Below are 22,614 nucleotides of genomic sequence, written 5' to 3' on the forward strand. Positions count from 1 at the left end.
TTTCCAAATTAGCACAAGGCCAGACTTGTAGCAGTATCTGTGTACCTACCTAAAGGTGCTAGTGGACATCCAGAAGATTTATCAAAACCTGCGGGAGTGGCACTCCGGGCTGGCACATCTGGAAGCTGTATTCAACAACGAGTCCATATGTGTTCTGGCATTCTACCAGCAAGAAAGGTGACTACCTCTAGTTTGTGTGTATTCCTAAAGAAATGGTGGTGGATTTTTTGGAAACATCATTTAAACCACACTGTTTTAATGGGAAAAGCCACCCATCACCCTTTATTCCAGAAGCTGGAATGACCTGTTCAAAATCTCACCTAATAAATGGTATCGAATCCATCACTGACTTGGCAACTGACTGAGGAACACAGTAGTTATCTGAGGTTGAGGTGTTTCTTCCAGAAGGACACTGAGCTCTGTGGGAACTGAAGTCCTAAAAACGTGGCATTTTTCAAGAGACTGATTTCTTGTTTTTTAATTAAACTACTTGCCCCTCAGTTAGCAGCTGTACCTGGTATGATGAGAGGATGAAACAGGATCAACTTGCCTGCTGCCTTCATGAAGTGAAACCACCTAGCAAGGGGAAAAAAAAAAAAAAAAAAAAAAAAGGAAAAAAGAAAAGAAAAAGAGAATAAGAGATATATCCTGGATCAACTGAAATCAATGGGAACATAACCAGGACTTGGCAGAGAAGAAAAGATGTACATCTGGCGCATCTTCTGCTTCAAAAGCGTAGCAGTGGCTTTTGAATAAACCACTCACCCCTCCCACACGCCCCAATTCTCCTTTTGGGTGGCAGATGTTCCACTGCCATTTTTAAAATGCCAGCAGAGCACCCCCCATGTGCAAGATGAATGGGTTGAGAACAACACACAGATATGGTCTGTTCTGACCCTGTTTTCTCTTCTTTGTTCCCCATTAAGTATACAGCTTCAGCCCTTTGAAGTGGGTTAGCTGTTTCAGAAGCAACCTGCTTCTTAATTAAAGTTCTGCTTCTTAAATTAATTTAGGTTTAAAACCATAAATCTTCCACCTTTGGGAAAAATGTCATGCAGCATTTCAGGTTGGGAGTCCCCATGTAACGTCACACACCATTAGTTCATTAACGAGCTGCCTTCAGCACAAGCAATGGCCTCTCCCTGACTAAGCACAGTCTGGTTTATGTGAACATGGCACGGGCAGGGAACAAAGGCGACAGACCAGTTACTCCATGCCATTTTACAGAGTGTAGAATGATGAGCTCTACGTGGTCCACAGACTTTTCTGGATATCTTTTTTTTTTTAAAGATGCGGCCTATTTGATACTACAAATACAGAGCACATTTAATGCTCACAAACCCAAGAGTAAAAGGAGGGTTCAGAGCTAAGCAGTGTTAGCAGATGTCTGTAGTTCCCACACACAGCTCTAGCTGTTCATCCCAACCCTGACCTGTCACAGCCTTACTATTGTTGTCTGGGGCCCACCGAGCAGAAACAGCTGATCAATCTGTTACACCAAACAGCAGTGGCTTAGCAATGTTCACAAATAATTACTTACCTTGTGGAGAGGTGTGACACTCAATTGGTTAATGGTTGTAAATTGTTCTGTGATGGCTACTGTTTTGTGAGCGCTAGAGCTGTGCTGAAGACACTAGAAACTTGGTGAAGGGAAGGAGGGAGTGGGTGGAGAAACTGTACTAGGAGTGGAGCAAAAAGGAAAATTGTAGAAACCCAGAGTGCAAGTGACTGTGAAAAAAAAAAAAAAAAAAAAAAAAAGAGTAGCAGGGTATTGCTTTTCAAAGAAAGTGAAAAGCTGAGAACAGGAGAAAATAGGAAGAAAGGAGGAAAAGGATCATTTGAAGACCACCACCAAAGTCCATCAGAAGAAAGAGGGAAAACTAAGAAAAAGGCTACAACAAAACACAAACATTCACCTTCTAAGTCAGGGACTAGAATTCCACTTTTTTCTTTTCTCTCCTGTATTACTTCTTAATAGCCCTTTCCAGTTTTGGGACATATTCTCTTAAGTTTAAGGGAAAGGGCTGCTGTAGGCCTCCGTTCTTGTGTGCCTCACTGTGAAGAATCAATAAACCCCAAAAATCTCAGCAGCAAGGCACCCTGTAGCCTCCCTGACAGATGAAGAGCTGTCAGCTTGGTTTTGGTTGGAAAACAGTGAGAGAGGGGGAGAGTGAGCATGAGCAACAGTCACAAATCTGAAACAGTCAGCTGAGCAAAGGTGCTTGAGTGCAAGTGACTTGTCTCAAGTTATCCAGCACTGGCCGCCTTCCTTCCATATATGTGTGGGTTTGGGTGCATGCAGAGTCCATTATAAGTTTAGGTTGATGAATTTCAAAAATGTTTCTTTGAATGCCCCTCTAGGATAGAGGTGATAGCATAAGCAGACAACCCTGATGCTATTAAATGGGAGCAGCAAGCCAAAAAAAAAAAATTTTTTTTTCATAAGTCTGTTTCTGTTTCTAAACATCTTTATCAGCTGTTAGAGATGTCTACACCCAGGGAGCAGTTTTGGATCCAGCCTTAGCCATTAGAGCTTTTCCCCAACTCCAGTAAAGTCAATGTCCCTCTAAGGATGGTGGTTGGGGCCATCAGAGCAAATGGTGCAGGAGCTGCGATTAATATGTACGTGGCCCTTTTCATTCCTCTTACACAGTTCAAAGAGGACATTAGTTCACTACTCATGCTTACCTTCCAACGCAGCTTAATGCTTTGCTTTCTGGACCTCCAGCAACGGCAGAATATGGCAGCAGCTTTCAGACTCATTCTCTGTTTGAACAGAGCACTGAGCTGTATGTGCAGCTGACTTTCCCAGTGGATTAACAAACTACAAACTGCTTTATTTGTTTTTTCTGCTGCAAGCATGTAAGTTTATTATACATATTTAAAGCTCCTCCTCAATTATTTTTTTGTTGTTGTTGACAGAACCAAAAGAATAAGGATTTTTCCAGACTTTTAAAAATTCCTTTCTGCTAAGATCATATGTTCTCTACAGTGTTATCAGAGAATTTATTTTTTTCCAAGATACTGGTCTTTTCTTATCCTTTCACCTCTGATGTTGAGCTTCTCAGTGAGCATTATACTTGGCAAAACGTACAAGAACAGCATTCAGGTTATAACCATTCCCTTTAGTATGCTATGAGAACAACTCCTTTTTGATGCAGCTCTACATTAATTGAAGAGGGAATACCTGTGCCTTCATGATATTTGGCCCTTCCATTAGTTTTGAACTGAACCCACATATGACAAACTCAAGCAATGATATATTAAGTTCAACCAACTGCACACATATTACACCACTGCACAGCACAGAGAATTTGATGGCTTCATTGTAAAATATTGGTTTTAGTATCGGTTTTAGTATGATTATATTGTATTTTTGATAGGGTTTAATCTAAGCTTTATCATCAGAACAGCATGATGGGTGGAAACTCGACAGTGCAGTTCACCTCTAGAGTTTACAGCAATAATGTGGGAGAGAGAACACTAGTCTCAGCAGGGTTTGTGTTCCCCTATCTCCTCCAATGATCTCCTGTTTTGAGGAGGTGGCAGTGAGTAATGTTTGGGAGGTGCCCCAAGACTCACCAGCGATTGGCTCTGGATTAGCACAAAGGAGCAGGTAGATGTGGTGCAGCAACGAGCAAACTCCAAACCTTTTGGCTTTCCTGCCTACTTTCACCTACCTGCCAGCCAACAAAAGGACACAATATCATGTGGGCAGTGAACTAACACATGAATGGGGATGGTTTTGCAGATTTTTTCTCCAACAGCTCACTTCTCTGAAAGGCTTTTACTTGAGACTAGGATCACCAGGCTCACAATTCTTCTTCACTCGGGGTGAGGCACCACAGGGCACGCAGAGCACTCAGACAGAACTATAGCATCAGCTTACTGATTTTTTCCATGCAAACAAGACATCTTTCCATTAAGAACATCAGTGCTGGAAGTGGTACAAAGGTAACGGCCACTCTGAGGGAGCAAGTCTAAGGGCTCAGGAGCCACTGAGAGGAGACAAACAGGGCAGCCACGGGCGGTCAGGCAGGCTCTCTTCATGTGCCCTGCTCTAGGCAAGTGGGGTTCCTCAGATCAGGAGGAGGTGGGAAGAGAACTGTCTACCCACGCAAACCGTAGCACCAAGGGAATAGCTACAAGCACAGTGGAGAAAGTTAGCTTGGAGGTACCTGAATACTAACAGAAAGGAAGCATCAGCCACGGGGATTAGCCATGATTTGAAGATGAAGCTGATGAAGCAGGAGATTGGGTAAAGGCTGTTTCAGAGAACTGCAGAGAAGGTGGCTGCTCCACTACCTCTGGTCAGACACATAAAAGAGCAGAGACTAAAGTCAGTGTTGATCAACTGGAGGCAGCTGGAAAAGTATCAAAGAAAGAGAAATGAACCAAGAGGACCAGCCTGAGGAAGGCTTGCAGCGTGCTCGTTAATATGAATTAATATGAATACGGCCAGTAACCTGTTAGGACACAACTGAGTGGTGGAAGTGGAGAAGAACATCAGACAACCCCTGAAATACTGAAGGAACAGGTGCAGAGCTCTGTGTGTTCAAGCGGCTGCATAGTTGCGAGTGACCATTGCCAACATCAGAAGTTATGGCACAAATTAGACTTTCTTGGGTGTGCCTGTGAGATGCATGGGAAAGCTGTGGATGCAGCAGTAGACAGATTTACAGATAAGAAAGAGCTGGGAGCGGGTGGAGAGTTCAAGATCAGGGCTGCACACAGGTTCCATGCGAGGGAGGCAGATGGGAGGTTGAGAGGAGCAAGGAGATAAAAGCCATGGAGATAGAGCCACACACTGTGGACCTGCAAAGCGGTCTGTCAGCTCCAGCGACTAGCTCTTCCTTACCAGAAGACTGTGGTGGTAGGAGGCAGCATGGTGTGCCCGTGTCTGCAAAACAGGGGGAACAGGGAAACGGTGAGACTAACAGCTCACCAAACATACACTCACGGCTGAAAAAACAACACGTCATCCTGAGCTCGTTTTCGGCTGCCTGTTGACAAGACAGACAAGTATTTGTGCGTAAGAGATGGTCACGATTACAAAGGAGATCTAGGGACACTGATACCTGCACGGTATAATTTAGAAACCTGTGCAGTGTGGATGGTTTGTTACCCTTGCAGTCCCCAAACAACAGGCATGTCATCATGTAGTGGGGGGGGTGTCCAGTTTCTTTAATAAACAGAAAAAAAATAATTCTGCAAAATATAAAGATGCTGTCCCGCTCTTAGAAAAGTACCCAATGAGAATCTGGGACTCTGGGCTCAGAGTATGTGCGGCTCAGCTTTGCTGAAAACTAGCAAACAGCTTTGATGCTGAGAGTGTGCACAGCTCCATGTCATATAGGAAATGTCAGGCACACGGAGAGTCCCTGGTAAGAGGCAAAAGAGTAGAAACTTCTCTGCCAGCAAGTGAACAAAAAAGCTTGAAAGTCTGACCAAGACACAAATGAAGATACAACCCAAGATGTCTTTAAAAGAAACATCAATTCTTACTCACTTTCTTTTCAAGACTGTATCAATCCCGATGATAACTGGATTTAAGCCTCCATACGGTAACAAAGTTGGGGTTTGTGCTTACCCGAAGTATCACTGTGTGACCAGCACATCTGAAACAGTCCCTCAGCCTGGGAGGTTCACACATGTTCCAAATTTTCTTCTTAGACCCTCCACAGAAGTGGTCTAAATCTTTAGGGATGCACAGAGGATATGACCCTAAGACAACAGCTACATCTTGAAGGATTCTGGTGCTTGCTGCTGCAACACACTCTAATATAGAGCACGGGGTGGCGGTGAGTCTCATCAGGCTTTGTTGTAGTCATTTCATGACTGCAGCAGGTCTCAATCTGTTTACCTGCAAGTACTAGGTATAACCAGGTTAGATAAGACCATTACCACAGTATGTAACCTTTGGACTTTGGCTTGAGGCTTCTACTTTCCCTTCTGGAGAGAGCACATCGTATTTCACTGTCTATTTTATTTCTTTCTCCTTTATTACAGTTGTGCTCAGTACCCTAAACAGATTGATTTTCCCAGAGGGACAAACAAGCAGGCAGAATCTAGAGGATGTTTAAATAAAGGGAATCATTGTAAATGGTCTTTGAATTAATAAATATATATAAAGATAAATAAGAAACATGGAGATATATATATATATATAGGACATATAGGTAGTACAAACAAATCATGACCCATCTGTCCAGCGTGCTCTGTTTATGTGTGCACTCAATGCTAGGATATCCTGGAGAGCAATAGACCTCTGTTCTTCAATCTTTCTGGATGCACTTGTGATCCCAGCTGGGACACAGGGAATTTTCCATGCTCTCAAGTGAGTGAAGGATGGATCCCTAGGTAATATATCATGCCTAATAGGAAGAGTTTACCCTAAAAGAATACCTAAAAGGCACACTCTACCTTCTCGACTAACTGAATTTAAGCTGACAGAATATGCACTTCCACTGTAGCCCCTACTAATTAGCACAAGAGAAAAGAACTACCAATTTAAAGATGCTGGTGACCTGCAGGCAGAGGGGATCACTGTCGTTTTTTTTTAACAGAAACTTCTCACCTTTCTTCCCCCTTCCCATATTCCTGCCAGACACTGACCTTCTTTTGATCTGATGTAAATCTTGAAGGTCATCTCCCTTCTACTTTCTGGGTCTGTGTTCCGAAATAACAGCTGCAGCATTCATTGTGAATAACTATGAACAACAACTCCTTCTGAGTCTCCTTTGGAGATGGGCTGAGTCCTTCCTGCCTAATTAACAGAATATTGAGTGGAACCCTCAGCACAAGGTGAGTAGGATTCGGTAAGATATTTTATTTTCTCAGTCTTCTCTAGTGCAGTCTGAATACATAATGTAGAAATTTATCCATCAATGTAAATTAGGCACCAAGGTTGGAAAGATTTGGTCCACCTCAACAACTACTACAAGAAAATACTTCTTCGTTCTCCTCCCCTTTCTGACTATGGGCTGGTTCAGCAGCACAGTTCGATACTCAGGAATAGCTTGTATCTACTACCTCAGTCTGTATGTATTTTTAGGGAACCACTAATGTATAAGCAAATGGAATACATTGTCTTTTCCATTCTCTTCCAAAGCTCTCCCCTGTACCAGCAGCATCCTACCTGTCACTTTCAGTTGCTAAATCACTTAAACATTCAGCTCTGCTGAAAAGAAGGAAAACTGTAACAGTTACCATAACATATTAGCTTCTTGGCTTCTGCTGAGACACCAAAGTTAACACTTAAAAAACCCTCTAATATTACTTCTATTTCAGGTCGGTTGCTTATTTCTCTGTATTTCTTCATATCACTGACAATACAGTAAGTCATGTATTCTCTTGGCTTGAATCCAAATTCTCTATCGTCTGGCCTGCGTGATACCCTATGTCATATGGCACACAAAATAACAGAGTCATTGTCTCTCCTGGAGACCTTGATCTACCTCTGGAGTAGTACAAACAGAAATTTAAAGCACCAATTTAAATGATGAAGCCTTGCTTCCAGCTACTGTTGAAGGTAGGTCACTGGAGGAGACTGACTTGGATTTTAATCAGACTATCCTTGTACCCCTCTGAAGAAGGTCAAGGCCAAACGCTGCAGATACTGGCCTTGCAAGAGATGTTCAGTGGCTTTGCCAGTCTGGGAATACAGCTGTGCTCTGAGCGTTGGCATGGGATGGTTTAAAAGCTGAGTGAGGCACCTCAATTGAATTCCACAGTTCAAGGGAAACTAAGACTACTAAGCATATAGAAACCATCTGACTCTCCACAGAAAAGTTATTACTCAAAAGACTTTTGTGCTTACTAAATCATCTGATCTCTGGTTACTGCAAAATGGCTTTCCTTCTCTCTTTGAACTGAGTTTCAATGTGTCCTTGCACGAAGAACATAATGAAGTACATGCCTACGGCAAGTGCTGTTTAAAGCACTGTCCTTTATTCCTAGAGACATTTCCAGGAAACACAAAGCTGCAGAATAAAGCACCTCTGGCTTTATCACAGGCTCCCTCTTCTGCATCACTTTTTGCTCAGGGGATGACACTTGGCTGGACAGGATTTAGCACAAACAAAACCCAGCAGATCTCCCCCTCTCTCAGCCAGGCGGTGAGAGTCGTGCCTCACTGGAAGGCAGACGTGATGGGGCCTGTAACCTGAAGGCAGCGCACAGCATTTTAGGAGAACTGTGAGGCACAAATCCAAAGATCAACTCCTTCACCTCCCAAAGGTGTGTCTTTGAACAGGCAAAGATAAACACCACAGAGACAGATCCTGCTGGTGGTGTCAATGCTGTAGAAATGTAACTGTCCCAAGCTATACCACAAAAGCTGATGGGAATTTGTATTCCTGTTCAAAAATTCCACCCTCAGGGAAGTGGGACATTTGAAAGCGATTATCAGGCACACAGCTCATGCTCGGCTTGGCTGGTGACTCACCCTGGACACTTCTTGTGCAGCCTGAACATAGCCTTACAAGCAAAATATAAAGTGATATTTTTGTCTCTTCCTGCAGTGCTGTTCAGGAAGGGCCCCTCATGTTACACACCTTCCAAATTACTGACTGGTTAGATACAGAAAGCTTTCCAGGCCCAGTGGTACCAGGCTACTCAAGACAGGGTGGCAGCAGCGTGGGGCAGCTTGCATAAGGGGCCAGACTCTCATTAGCACCTCTTAGTCACGTCAGGCCTGTGAGATCTCTCTGCCACTCCACCCTGAGGCCCAGGGAGGCATCACTCTTTTTCCAGCTCTGCCTTTACTGAATAACTCAGATAATAGCATCAGATGAAGTAGTGATTTTCTGATGTTTGGCCAAGCCGTTAACACTGTCATTCCAGCACATTTTAACAAGTACAGACAGGTTTGGGCATTAGTCATATTTCTACAGGCAGGGTTTTTTTCTTTGTCTCCTTTTTTTCTTTTCTATCTTATCCATTTTACTGGGCTTCAAAGCCCTCAGTGGAAACAGATGTGTGAAGTTTACAAAAATTACATTGCTAAATCAGGGCTTTTTTCTGGCTTCATACAAGTTGTATGTCAAAAGAGGCTACAGGCAGGAGGGCCAACTACACTGCATGGAGAAAAGCTATAATAAGGAATTACAGTCTGGAAACCAAGCACCTAGTCTTAGGGCATGCCTAAATTAAAACTGTCCTCCCAGCCCTAATTTAGGTTCCATGTATATACACATTATTCTACAGAGTACAATCTCCCAAGTGGATGCTAGTGGTTTTGGTGGTACATCTGATATCACCAGATTTTCAGTACTTTATCACATCTTCACTGGTCAACAGGTGGCCCAGCACCATTAACTGTATCCTGGAGAAGGCCTTTATGGTATGTGAATACTTCAGAAGCATGTATTTATTTTCCTGGGGCTCCTCTGAGCAGAAGTTCAGCCTGCAATCCTTGGCAAGGCTGTGCCACTCAAAGGTTTGTTCCAGTGAAGTTCACAGCACAAAAGCTTTCTATGTCTCCTAGACTGGAATTAAAGGGTGGTACACAAAGAGTTTCTGAACAAACTCTTGCAGTGAGCTCCGTTTCTTACCAGAGTGTTGGGCCGCTACTCCACCTTGTCTATATCAGCTGTTTGTGCAAGTGCTTCAACTAACGTAAGTACGTACTCCGTTTCTTCCCTTTGTGCAAGTCAGACTGACTTGCAGCCTGCGATGTGCTTGTTATGCATGAAGCAAATACAGTTACAAATCAATAAGGACCAGGAATGATTAGTTATGGACAACAGAGCCGTGAAGCTTGTTACCAGCACCCATCACTCCTGCTATGTGACTGATCCTCGCCGAGCAGCCCAGACACCATCCAGGGGCTGCACAGCTCTGAGACAGCAGAGCGTGTCCCTGCCCGCAGCCCGCCTGCTCCTTTGTGGCCCAACAGGCTGCAGCAAACATGACAGCAGGGCTTGCATGCGGCAGAGCAACAGATTGCAAAGCATCCGGCGATACCGGGGCCACGCTGATGTGGCAAAATGTGCTACGACACAAAGAGGCGAGCTGCCTGCTGCACTACGGCAAAGCAGATTGCACAGCATTAGCACTGGTGACAACAGGGCACTCATTGTGTGGGACAACAAGTCACACAGAGAATGTGCAAATGTGATTGGTTGGGCCCACTTAACATATGCACAGCAGAGTGACATATGGCAATTGGTGACTTTCCTGCCACAGATGCTGAAAGGCTTTGTTTCGGTACAGTGCGTGGTGCAGATCCAGTACAGTGTTCCCCCTTTGGTGGGGAGCAGTCTGAGTGCCAGCAGCGCTCAGGATTCCTGGTGCCATGAGTGCTTCTAGCTGTGCTGAGCAGACTTTCTGTTACTGAAACCCTACCCAACAGCCAAAGCCTGGGGCATGCTGAGAAATATGTTTAATTTAAAAACATGATGGAGATGGATTCCCATTTCAACTCCTTGTGCCCTTTACATTTGGGTTTCTATTCACTTATATATAATACTGCAGCCTGAAACAAACTATTTCTGAAACTGTTTACTTTTTCATTAGAACCTTTGTTTTCAATAGTTTCTATTAATGATATAAACACATAATTATATTATGATAAATAGTGACAAACAGATTTTTTTTTTTTTCAAATCTGTTAAGCAAAAGTTTAAATTAAGGTTAAAAAGGACTAAGCAAAATTATGTGTTCCTGGCCATGGGACTGAGACAAAATGGAAAAGAGGGTCTCTCTAGCCTGCTCAGGCAGGAAAAACATGGAAGAAGACTTTGAAATCCCAACATGGGTTGTAGCTGTGCTCACCTGTGCAGAGCCATGAGACAAGCAGAGTCTGGTAACTACAGCACCAGACTAGGGCTAAGATACAGAGATCTGCACTCATCTCTGGCACTGACCACCTGTGTGACCACTGGCAAATCACCTCAGCTCAGCATGCCTCAGAAATAAAGACATGATACTCATCCCAGCGCACTGCTTTGTGATTGCCTGCCAGCTGCAGAGCGGAAGATGAGGTAGGAGCTGACCTTACAACACCAACTCCTTTCACATGGGCCACAGAAAACTCATCAAACAGTAACAGCATCCAACAAGCTGAGAACAGAGGTCAAAATCTTTGCATCTTATTCCCTATTGCTGGCATTATCACTCTTTGCTCACTTGTCATTCTATGTGTTTCCATGGTGAAGAGGAATCCAAATCCACATAGATATAAACCACTTTGTATACACACAGATAGTCAGGGGCCAAGCAACCTAAGCCAGGTGAAAACTAAGTGCCACCTCCTGCCATGGGATGGGAGTTGATCCAGACTCTGTCCTCCCCAGATTTCTGCTTGACCAGGCCACGAGATGCAGAGCTAGACTAGGTCACAGAGTTGGCAGCCACCGCCACCTCCCATAAGAGAGCAGCTTGAGAGCTGCCCAGATAAGAGCAGTTTTCTTCACTTTATGCTCCTTTTGTTTTTAAGAGCTAGCGAAGGAAACATGTTTCTTCAAACTGGGGCTGTGGAGCAGCCGCATTCTAAGTCAAGGGACGTAATATAACTTGCTACTATCATGTCACAGGAGCAAAAGGAGAAGTGACAACCATGAGGGCTGAGAGCACTTTGAGTATAACTGGTTTTATAACTGCAAACCTCTGCCTTTTCCAGGCTGCCCAGAGATCACCAGAGGGCTGAGCTATGATGGCTCTATGATTCTCAAACTCATTTGTCACTGTGGTCTTCAGTGGATCCCTGAGTTGCTGTATTTCCATGCAGAAATACAAGCACGTGTGGTAAGTCTGACTAGTTCTGACTACGTCATATTTACTCTGCAAGTACCGACCATCTATGCAGCAACTGCCCAATACATCGAAGGCGGCATCGGACCCTCTGGACCTGTGCTGTGGTGTCGGTGCACACATTTGCAGTGCTTGGACAATACCTCTGGCTGACTGGCTCATCATCAAAACTACTGTTTCACCCACTCTGTTGTAACAAACTCCCAAACAGCCTCAATCCTCAAACATGGCCTGGTAAACAGTCACGTTGAGGAATAACACCAGATATATTCAGGGAAAACTGGGGTTTCAGTACTCCTATCTCTGTGGCATTGAGAACAACCTGAAGGGATCACATCAACTGACAGGGAAAAGGCATACGGAGAAAGTTTTACCTTGAGACTGGCTCCCTCTGCAGCCTGATTTTCATCACCCAGAACGTGGCACGCCTTTCTAGATAAACATTGGTTTAACTGCTACTCACAGCTGGGAAAACCTTCTGGGAACGAATGGAGTCAGCCTGGGAAATCTGCGCTCCCCACCCTCTTTAGCTTGTCTCATGCTTCCCAGTATCCCAGGGATGGTGGATAACTACCCCAGTGATCCAGACTGAAAAGCAGTCGGACTTTCAATTTTAAATTATGACACTGGAATAAACGTCACATCAAAAGCATCCGATAAAGTGATAAACAAAGAGGTAATTTCTGAATTTCCTGGAATAACGGCGAGCAGAATCTGGCCCCCACAAACGGACCGTGCAAACCCTCTGCAGCGCTTCACGTTTGTTCTCTCCCGCGGATAACCACCATTCCCGGGTGGGGACAGGAGAGTTACGCGTGGCTGCCCCACGGCGGGGCGGGAGCGGAGCGATCCCGGCCGCGCAACTCCCGCACCTCCGCGGCCGCGCAGCGACACCCAGCGGCCCCGGCCGCGGCTCCCGGGCGGGCCCCAATCTCCGGCAAACCCAGCCGGGCCCCCGCGGCGGGGCTGCCGGGGGCAGGGGCCGCTCCCCCCCAGCCCTCCCGGCGGAACGCTGCGCACCCCGCGCCGCCGCCGCGCCGCCCAGCCGTTTGTCAAGGTCTGCGCGGGAGCCGCCGTCGCTGGCTATGTTTAAATTGCAACCGGACACGTCTCTAATAAACACGTTCTCTTTGACATACAGGGTGAGCACGAAGCAGGAATTAAGCCAGGGAAATTCCACAATTTATATTATACAGGAAATCAGATTAGATTATCACTGTGGATCCTTCAGGGTTTAAACCTGTGAATCTACTGGCAGGTTAATAGCTTCTCTATCTCCCCCCATGAGAGTAAAAACTTCCCTGTGTGGCTGAAAGACCTGTTTTTAAGTGCTTACTATCTTTATTACCCAAGACATCATACCCGCTGGCCACGTTCCTCAGTTCTCATCTGCCTGGCACCTGGTACAAATTACGCTGCTAGGAGAGGCGGTTAACAAACTCCCCAGAAGTGTGGTTGTGCTTCATCAGCCAGGTCAACAGGCAGGAGGCATCTCCCTCTGTCAGTGCCTTTCTGCCCCAAAAGCCACTGCATCCAGTAGCATCATTTGTGTTGAGCATAAGCTGCAGCTGGAACGTGGTCAGGTTAGCGCAAGCCATTTGCCGAGCCAGTGAGCAGAAAGTACCATGAAGTAACATTGTGCTGCGAAATCTGTGATGCATCAGTGCGTAATGGAGCTCAGAGCTGTAGGCATTGCCAAGGCAGACTCTGACTTTACCACGGCTTCACTGAAAACAGATGAATGCAGTACTGTCAACTTCAGCCAGCCAGAAACCATGTCACGCACCCAAAAGTCATGTGACAGAATTTTTGAAAAGAACAATTTCAAGGAAAATTTTGCTTTTACCTTTTGGTGTTTCTAATCTGAATGGAAAACATCCCTTTTTATATTCATAATCATAAGACCTCTACACATCTCATGCAATGCCCCAGGTCTGGCTCTTAGGCCAGTGCTAAATATTAAGCCGTATCATAAAACTGTGGGAATTGTCAGCAGTGAATAGAGCACACATTTACAGAGACAAATAACCCCATGCAGACAGACACAAATAAGCCCCTTTCTTTGCTGGACAGCAGCCAGTTTATGGGCGAGTGCCTCTTCCAAGCTCTAGACTCAGTACTGAGAGCCAGAGCAAGCATCAGCCCAAAGCAATAGTCAAAGTATAGTATAGTATGTCAATGCAACCAATACAGCTAGAGCATTTAAAAGGAGATGGCACATTTACTTGACTGTGTGAAGAGTTCAGGGCTCATATATGCATACAATATAGAGAGCTTATTTTTCTTTGTTTACTCTCTCCAGGTTTTGTGCCTGGCTGTTTCAACAGCCACTCCTGGAGGCTGGAAGGATTGTTATTATATATAGAAACCTTTAGCTAGCTAAGAGTCAGGAAAAAACCTCAGTAATTGTTCTGAATGTTCAAAACACAGTCTACCTAGCGAAAAGGCTGCATCATGTCTCTCACAAAAGGAAAAACTACCTGGTAGCATAAATTGCTTGTTTGCTGTAGAAAAATAAAATCCAAACTGGTATAATATAAAGACTAGTCCTGAATACGTCATCTCTTTATCTGCTGCCATCTATTGTTAAAATAAATTGGCTTAAGTGACCACATGTCATTTTCTCACATAGATGTCCTCTCATCTGTAGACACACTTATTACAGCTAGGTGAAAACAAACCTTTTCAGTTCCTCCCACTGGAGTAAAAGCTTATTAACAACATTGTCACAATAACAGTCTGCACAGACTACCTTTTCCAGGCACAGAGGAAGGCTGACGAAAGGGTAAGGCAAACAGTTATCCTGGGGTAACTACTGACTAAAGACCAATCTGAACTTGGCCACCAAGCTGCAAATTGGTACAAGCAAACTCAAAGTAGCCTGTCCAAGTGTGGCAGTTAAAAACTGCAAATGGACAGCTAGAAGATTCCAATATAGGCTTCCTGTGTTGCAACTACTTGCCAGAAGATCCCATTCTCCTATAGTCCACCCTCAAAGGACAGCTGGAAGAAGGCCTGACCATCTGGAGAAATTGGTCATGATGTTATGTGACATCAAAAAGCAAAGCAAACAGCCTGGCAAAATATTAGCCTGCTAGCATGCTAATTCCCACTTGTTTTCCCTTTTGTCTCTTGCAGAGCTACATACGATCCTCCAAAAACTTGAGATAAAGCTTCAAGTTTGGCTCCTCCAGACAGGCCATCCCTAGCTACAGGTGGCCAGCTGGAAATTCTCAGCCACCTGGCTTCATTGCTTGATTTGCTCCAAGGACAAGCCCATCTGCTGGCTTTGGTGGCCAGCCTTCTCCTGCCACGACTGCCTCATCTCTAGCATGCAGAAACCACGCACCTGGGCTGGCAGCGCATTTGTGAATCTTCAGCCTGTGTGCTACCATGCAGCTCTGCCATACGGCGGGAGGCACATAACTGACGTTTGTGGATATGGTGCAAAGCAGCAATTAAACTTCTTGGATCTCCAATACCCTGTATATATGGGGCCAAGATGTTGGGCAGTCCAAGCAGCTTAATTGCATATCTTTGACATTAATAACTATCCACAGTCATTATTAACAGCCTTGGCCTCTCCTGCAGACAGATAAACTCCATGTGGGAAAACACCTGCAGTGCTCCTAGTGCTCACTTCCAGATTCCCATTCTTACTTCTCTTGTATTTTTTTCTTTTCTCCCAGATATCATCATTCTATGCAAGACAGAATAGGAGACTAATACATCATAAGCTTAAGTGCATTGTGATTCAGACTGAAAGGTGTGGCTAGAAGCTTAAACAGCATGTTTGTAAGCAATTTAAATATGGCAAGGTACAATCTAACATTATGAAAAAGTAATCTACCACTTCAATGCTTTTGCAAGATTTCCATGGAATTACAGTATTATCTCAAGTAAGGGTCTCAACCATGTAGCTGGCAGAATTCAAACCAGCTTATGCTAAAAGGCTGGTTTTCAGAGAAAGCATTCTGTTCATGATGTGCTTCAAGTGAATTGTAGACTTATGTCCCTCCCTGTTCAGAGGTGAGCCTATGATTACATTTCTGTTAACAGGGATCTGAACCGGTTAATACTTTGGAGCGCATCAGTGAAATAGAAAAAGAATATCCAGAAGATGCAGTGACTGAAGTTTTCAGGTCCCTTGTTATTTTCCTTATTTCCTTCTTCTTTATAATTCCAGCCTCATTCTTTGAAGCTTACATATCCTCTACTGCGTGTGAACCTTCTGAAGGGATCCTTCTGTTCTGCAAACAATTTATCTTCATGGAGACAACCTTCAGCAGAGTACGTATGCTTATTCTTCTAAACATATTAGTAGTTATTTTACTATTTTAATACAGAGATAGATTCAAATAAAATCATTAGGCTTGGACTTTGAATCTGCATCACAGCTCCACTGTTGTCAAGAGTGGCCTAAATCCAGACATGGATACAAACATCCAAATACTTTTACATTTGTGTCTGAAGTTTGCTATTTCAATTTCAGGTGTGTTTTGATTTGGAGCTTTGATGTGCTTCAGAATAAAACTGAACTTCTGGCTGAAAAATACTCTAAAACAAAACAGAAGACTAAACAATCCCCCAAATAACGTTCATGAGTGAATCCTAAGGGTATTTTTAGGAACTGCTCCGCTGCTTGTAGCCATGCCCTCCAGTGTACCACAACCAAGCATGATCACAAGGATTTTTTTCCCCATAATCTGACATAAGGATGTGCTACAAAACAGGCAAAAGATTCAGCAAGTATGACTTCAGACTGCTACCTGAGATGCAAATTTGTATTTCCAAATCAGTTGTGTTTCCTGCCAGGTCCTACTAAATCAAAACAGAGATGACAGAGTAGAGCATTGGTAAATGGAAAAGACATTCAGCACTTGAATGAAAAATGCAAAAGAGCTTCAAAAGAAAAAGGAAGGAACAGTAGGGCATCAATCATTTGCCCTTCTCCACAGCTTCTTTGCATCTCCTTATTTTATTGACACTATCATCTCTTTCTGTATTCTCAAAACTCAGCTGTGGTGCAAGGCAGGTTCAGCAGTAATGTCAATCTAGTGAACTAAACGAAGCAGTTCTAGCAGGATTGGCCTGGGGCCACTGATTTCAATGGGAGCTGCTGGATGCTCAGCATGACTGACAGTTAGGCTCTTTGTGGATCAAAAATCAGAATAATTTTGTTCCATCTGGCATTTTTCATGATCCCCACTGTGCCCAATATTGCAGTCACAACACCTCAGTTTTTAAAAATCACCCTTCAGCTAAAGGCATAAAAATTTATCAAGCACTTGAACAAGTAAAATAGCACTGACAACCAAACTCTTGCATATTATAATTCTTTGGTAATTGGATAAAGATTCCTTAAACAAACCTACTTTTTCAGGGAGTGAATACTGCAACTGCTCTCTGAAGTACTTCATTCTTAGACCCCCAAATCACTGGTAACTAGAAAATGTAGATAGGTGTCAAGCTGTTAAATTCTTTCCTAGGTCTTTTCTAGGTCTCAAGGTGAAAAATCTGCTGGAGGTCAAGCAAGTCAATATCTGAAGATGATCTAAAGAAAGTAGAAAATAGCAGGGGTAAGTAAAGAAGACAAAAAAACATGGCTTGATAGATGGAAAAACTGAAGAGTGATAGAAACAGCAGGAAACAAAGAGAAAATAAGCTAAGTTAAATGAAATGAAGATTTAGACAAGAAACATAAGAATTGCTGGACTTCACAGAACAATACGGCGCGGTGTCTCAACAGTGCTGAATGGCAGATGAAAGAGCAAGAGAACGGAAGTAGTGTATAGTGCTTTTTTCCTGGCAAACTCTTTCAGCTTTCAGAGATACACAGGATAATAATTTCTGGAAGCAGAGATGGTAGAATTTGTGTTTAATAGCTTTTGGTGGAGCTTGCTTCCGTGAATGGGTCTACTCTGAATCCAGGTAAACTTTTGGCATTGACAATGCCTTCTGGCAGTAATGTTCACAGTGTAGCTACATTGTGATTGAATAAGTCTCTCAATTTCTTTCAGATTTGCCACCTATTTCTTGAACAATGAGAAATGCTAAATTATACTTTCCTAGTCACATTTTCTACTCCATGAATGATTTTTATACTTTTCTATCTCATCCCCACTCAGTTGTCTTTTTCTAAGCTAAAAACCTCATGTAATGCTCAACAAAACCTCATGTCATGCTCAACACAGAAGGTGGTCCATATCTTTTACTACCCTATCTGCCTTTACCTTTTCCAGCTCTACTATTTTTCTTTGGAGGTGTAATCATGTCATTGACACAGTGGTAGAGGTAAAGGAACTTGGATTTATTTCTGCAAATTCCTTTGAATGCTTCTGAGAGCAACTCCTTGAAAGCAAATGGTAAAAGATTTAGCAAATCTCTGAGCTTTTGTTTCTAGAAATGTTTTTAGAAGCATGATGGCCACCTCTCCATACCACATACAAACTGAGAGAGCCTAGTATAAGCATCAGGTCCCAAGAATGTATAAACAAAAGCATGCATGTTAACATAGAAATGATGTTATTGTTGGGCCTGTGTCTTATTGCATATGGGTATTGTACAATGCAATGAGCACTTTGGAGTGCTTATTGCTTAAACATTGTACTGTCATATTGTGACGTTAGCCTTTTTATTAGCTCTGAACTATCTGGGGCAAACAACAAGCCCTGTCAAGGTAAGTGTGTAGTTTAAAAAAAAAAGTGCAAATTGAAGCTATTTCCAAGTTACAAGGAAAATACTCAAAATTCAGAAATAGACAAAAATGGGAAGAGTCTGGAAAAAGAAAATGATCTCCAGATGGAGGACAGGGGAATGCCAAAAAGTCTTGAAGATGTTTTATTTTAATCCCAATTCCCTAAACATTGGATGTTGTTTATAACACAAAATTGCTTGTATTGTTTGTATGTTACTGCTTGATTTCTAAAGCGATGAAACAAGCTGTGGAAACCACAGCAGGGTTCCCTTTTAAACATTAAATCAATGCACTACATCTGTTGAAATCCTGGAGAGCCCAAGGCAGCAATGCCAAATTCCAGAGTCTGTACTCAGCAGGAGCCATGTGGTAAACGTCTGCATTTAGGTTCAAAGTTTGGCTTATTAGCTGTCATCCTCTGAAAACTCTTTGGAGGCTCTTCAGTCGAAGTACTGGAACTGAGAGTTCTCCCCTCCCACCTCTATCAACGTTTCTGATACAGTAGAGGACGTGAAAAGCCTTGAACCATACAGGGGAGGACAGTGAGGGGAACTCAACTGAGCCTCATGGTTACTTCAGGACTTGATGAAGGCACCATCCCAAGATGGTGTTTTAATGTTTTTTTTTCAGATAAAAGCTTTCCACCTTTTTCTCTGTGCTGAAAGATGAGAAGTTCTCTGAGCTGACCAAAATGTACTGACACAGAAAGCTTCGATGGAGTTAAGAAGTCATGAGAATCGCCCAAAACCCACATGCAGATACACTGAACGTTCAAGAAAGAAAACAAAACAAAACTTTAAGAATTTACTTTATTAAACCCTCCAAATCCCGAGGTCTGTCTATCCTTGCACTGCTTATGCACACAGGAATCAATCAAGTTGGGAACAGAACGCCTACTAGAATACCGTCAAAGGTCTGTGCAACACTATGTTCAGTCCTGTGTGACTCTGGGGCTTCTCCCACTCCTGCTCATTCAGGCATCTCCAGCAACACACTTAAATGTATTCATTTCATATGTCTGCTTAGGTGGAATTAAATCCTCAGATTCGGGCCTTGTGGTGAAACGTCGTGTCCCCTCTGCAAATTCTCTGGGGGAGCACATAAAAAGAAGGGTTAAAAAGGACATTCCTGGTTTCTAACCCTGAGATGTTGCAGGTTTTCAGTGAGCAACATGCTTTGACATGATGCAGCCTGCCTATCTACCTCAGTGTCTTTGTTTCTAAAATGGAAATGATTCCTGCTTGTCAAGTGGGGGAGTTGAAAGAATGTATTAGCTAGTCATTGCTCTGTTCCTGAAGTTAACAGCAAAAAAACACTGTCAGAAGGAGTTCTTGCTTAATGACTGTGATGTAGTGCTATTTTTTTTCTGAGATAGTGACAATGACAGTCAATAGCATGAAGCAGTGAGCACAACATGCATACTCTTACACACTGGACCCTCAGTTTAAAATGACTGCATAGTCCACTGTCTGGTTTGCCGGACATCTCATACGATATTGCATTTTCTTACTCTAGTATGAAAACCTAAATCTGACCTGAAATACCAAATAGGACACATTCTTCTTTCATTTTCATAGCAACCATCTGCTTTTCTGTTTACTCAGTTTCCTGGTTTACCAGGCACCTGGCAAAGTGGCCACTGCAAACACACATACGTGGGGATAAAGTGCACAGACAGTCTGGTCAGATGATGTTTGTCTTGAGATTTTAGCTCATCTGAACAGCTCTGCACAGGTGACCTCTTCATGAGCAATTTGCCTGCCTGGGACTGTAGAGACGCTGTACCCAGAGCTTCCAAAAAATTTACAGTCAGCATGCCTGAGGTATTACAGAGAAAAATTTGGCTCAGGGTTAAATCTAACTTAATATTAGGTGTTGGAACATAGCTGTATCACCTAAGACTTTTACTGGTTGAGTCCAAGTTTACCGACAGAAGATTTCATTCTAAGAAGCAGTGAAATTGAAAATGACTTGGTGTGTGATGGGCCATTAGTTAAATACAAGCTGTTACAGTGAGGTGAAAGAGTGAATTCAATGCCTGGATGTTGAAATGGAGTAACTTTGCCTAGAAGTACATTACTACTACATTTGGTATTACTACACCAACTATATTGTACCTAGTTCCAGTGCTAAGAAGTGGAGAAAGATCAGCTGATATATTGATGAAAAGACAGTGGGGAGCTGTAAGAATTATTAAAAGGGATGAGAAAAAAAATGCTTTAATTTCTCATATGAAGACAGCAAGAAATAGAAAGAGATACAATTATGTGAACCAAAACCCTACAATATTCACACTAGAAATGTTACATTTTTAAAAACAAAGCATAAACCTTTGGAAAAGCATACCAAGATTTATGATGCATTTTACCTCATTAAAAATTTTAAATACAAAAATGGTTTCATTTTCTACAAGAGATGCTCTAGTTTGAATAAATTAAGATACTGAACTCTGCTGATCTGCTTCAGTGGGAAGCTGAAATCTATGGTTAGAATTATCTCTTCTGGTCTGATCTATGAACACAGCCTTTTTTGTAACTTAGGTTGGTTTTGAACCATCCTTTCCTAACTCTGCTATGCTTTTCAGATGTGAACAAAGTAAATCTCCAAATTTGCTGCTATGATGTATGTGCTGGTATTCTTACCTAGCATGGTATCTATATGTAACGGGAACCTGTGAACAAGCACTGCACTGAAACCAGAGATGCCCGGCTGGTAGCTGGAGGATGCACCCTCACTCTGTTCACCTCCTCTGCTGGTCATCATCCCACCTGCTACTATCTGAGTTGAAACCACCAAAAATGTGACTGCTTCAAAAGGAGAAGCTCTGCCTCTGTACTACCTAATGCAGAGAATTGAAGAGATAATGCACATGTGTCTTTCATACACGTGTCTTTCATACAGGTGTATTTGATATGAATATATTCAAAGTATCAAAGTCTTCCCAAAACAAACACCTTAATCTGCCCAATTATTCAATCTAACAGAAGATGACCAGTCTTTTACAGGATGCCTCCATGTACGTTCTTGGCTGATATATTTTTCAACATTTTAAAATATGCACATTCCTAATGGCAGCCACAACTTCCAAAACTCATGCAGAAGTCTCTTGCTGCTTTGTCATTAAAGAGAGAGAACCTGCCCCCAATGGCTGTGCTCATTAGAATTTTCTCTAGTGGCACTGAGCCAATATAATTTATACTCAGTCTTGTAACCTTTGTGTCTTGAATACCAAGAAAAGGGTGGGTGGCTTTTTTGGCAGAGCAGATTGGTAAACCTGGGATGCAAATATTTTGACTGTTTAGTCATTCCAGCTCCAATTCTAGTGAAGGATCTGGAGACTGATCTGTGTGTCTTGGCAGGTGGCAAGAAGAAGAGGTTAAGAATAGGAAAAAAAAATAGATTACTTACCAGTAATAGGAATTAATTTGTTAATGTTTATAAGGTGCTTTGAGATGAAAAGCAGTACATGAGCCTAAATACTATTAAATAATTGAAGCTTTCAGAGTGGGGGGATCATGGAATAATAGCAGGGATTTTTGTTGTCTGCGTGTCTGAGCATTAAACCTGTTTTGCTTATATCTGACCACTTGTGAAATAGTCATGAAAAAACACCCAACAGAATAACCAACAAAACCAGTGTATCAGAACTGCTGATAAGACCATAGGCATAACAGTGTGGGAGTTCTGCCTCAAATACAAAACTCTTTCAGGTCAAATATGCTGTAAAATACATGGGGAATAAACACTCAGGCACCAGGGGATAAAATTGTGACCCCACATTAATGTCAGTTCCTAAAAACTCCATCAGTCCTGAAGCACATCACTGTGAATCTCATTGGAATCGTCACTAAAGAAATCACTGGCACTGCAGTATGTGCCACAGAGGAATAAAGCAAGTATAGCACCAGTAGTCCTCTCAATTACTTCACACACCTGTAATAAATCAACCATACCTAGAGGAAAATTTACAAATCATCTAGCAAAGACTGCAACTCTGAGCAATAAGCAATGTGCACTTGCAAAGAAATCTTGTTGCACAAACTTCACTTCTACTGGATTGCAAAATTAGTGGATGCAAAGAGTACAAAAGGCTTTTGTTTTGGGGGTTTTATTAAGGCATATGCTACAGCAGCTCCCTGTCCTACTCAGTTTAAACTGCCTCA

The 22,614-nt window shown here is 42.9% G+C and overlaps 1 long non-coding RNA gene across 1 annotated transcript in view; it reads right to left on the bottom strand.

Annotated features, from left to right (window-relative positions):
* Positions 1-549: 549 nt before the first annotated feature.
* The window catches only part of LOC122152496, a 118,180-nt gene continuing 96,115 nt past the window's right edge, over positions 550-22,614 (bottom strand). Inside the window, exon 4 of the long non-coding RNA XR_006164632.1 lies at positions 550-576. This is a non-coding gene — a long non-coding RNA (uncharacterized LOC122152496). The remainder of the gene's footprint in view (positions 577-22,614) is intronic.

The sequence above is a fragment of the Tyto alba genome, unplaced genomic scaffold (assembly GCF_018691265.1).
Source record: "Tyto alba isolate M040663 unplaced genomic scaffold, T.alba_DEE_v4.0 Super-Scaffold_8, whole genome shotgun sequence".
Lineage (NCBI taxonomy): Eukaryota > Metazoa > Chordata > Aves > Strigiformes > Tytonidae > Tyto > Tyto alba.